This window comes from Mandrillus leucophaeus, unplaced genomic scaffold (assembly GCF_000951045.1).
Source record: "Mandrillus leucophaeus isolate KB7577 unplaced genomic scaffold, Mleu.le_1.0 Scaffold391, whole genome shotgun sequence".
Classification (NCBI taxonomy): domain Eukaryota; kingdom Metazoa; phylum Chordata; class Mammalia; order Primates; family Cercopithecidae; genus Mandrillus; species Mandrillus leucophaeus.
The window spans coordinates 1,634,007-1,635,434 of record NW_012104154.1 but is presented as its reverse complement, the minus strand read 5'-3'; the positions used below and the strand labels follow the sequence as shown (position 1 = coordinate 1,635,434).

The 1,428-nt window shown below is 58.2% G+C and overlaps 1 protein-coding gene across 1 annotated transcript in view; it reads left to right on the top strand.

Moving 5' to 3' along the window:
- Positions 1-1,428, top strand: part of ROR2 (receptor tyrosine kinase-like orphan receptor 2) — a 247,381-nt gene that overhangs the window by 233,573 nt on the left and 12,380 nt on the right. The window lies entirely within an intron of this gene.

The window sequence follows — 1,428 nt, the reverse complement described above, 5'->3', positions numbered from 1 at the left end:
CCGAGGGCCCCGGGCGGGACCGGCGGGCGCAGGGATTGTAGGGCCCTTGAAATGTGTATAGGGCGGCGGGTAAAGCCCAGGGAGCCCCATCTGTCCGGGCCCCGCGGAACCCCGTTAGCAGCTGAGAGCCCCGCAGCCCAGACCCCCATTCCAGCAGGGCAGCAGGTGGGGCCTTGGAGCAGGGGCTTTGGAGCCATTCAGCCCAGGGCTCGCATCTGGGCTTGCACTGCGTCCAGCTGTGGGACTCAGGAGAAGTCCCTCCACCTGCTTGAGCCTGGGATTTCCCTTCCCTGAAATGGGAGTGATCTCACTTCCTGTGGAAATGGCTGTTGGGGGCATGAGAGGAGACAGGGCCAGCTTCCTGATTTTTTCGATGGTCAGCACGCACTCGGGCGCCCGGGGAAATGCAGACTCTCAACTCCTGCCCCAGCCTCCTGAAACCTGGAGGACCGGTCCCCAGAAACCTGTAGGATCCTTAGCTTTGGACGAGTGTGAGGCCCGCGGAGATGCTGCAGGACTGGCCTGGGGGGCACCAGAGAAGAACTTCTGTGATGGTCAGGCATGGCTAGGGAAGGAAATACTGCAAGCACCCTGCACCTTTCTCCAGCTCCCTGCATCGTTGGCCTAGGGGATAAGCGTGGGGGATGGGGACAGTTCTGAGCCCGGGGCCTGGGTGTGGCCTTTTTGGGGTCTGCACAGGACGGAGGAGCATGCTCCCTACTGCCCCTCCTGCTGGCAGCAGAGCAGCCCCTGCCCTCTGGAGGCTTAGTAAACCGCAAGCTGTTGAGCCCCAGAAGGGTGACCGTGGCCAGTCAGGCTGACAGACACAGGACAGGGAGCCGTGCTGATGTCCCTGAGGAAAACCATTGGTTCACATCACTGCATCCATCAGGGTTGTTGCTTCCCTGAGGAGTGAGACCCAGGGAACGGGCCACCTCCGCCACCGCTCCAGGACTGTATTTAGCATGGTTGGCTAATCTGGGGGTCCAGGAATGGGGAGGACTTCTTACCAGGACAGTGAGGGCCTGATCCCCGGGCCCATTGCCTGCATTTCAACCCTCACTGTGACTCTGGGCAAGTTGCTAAGCTCTCATATCCTTATATTCCGTGGGGATGACACCAGTACTAACCCGTGGGGCTGGAATGAAGGTCAAATGAGGCAATATTTAGGAAGGGGTTGTTTTGTTTGTTTGGTTTTTTTGAGACAGATTCTCACTCTGTCACCTAGGCTTTAGTGCAGTAGCACAGTCTCGACTCACTGCAACCTCCACTTCTCAAGTTCAAGCGATTCCCCTGCCTCAGCCTCCTGAGTAGCTGGGACTACAGACGTGCACTACCGCACCTAGCTAATTTTTGTATTTTTAGTAGAGATGGGGTTTCACCATGTTGGCCAGGCTGGTCTCGAACTCCTGACCTCAAGTGATCCAC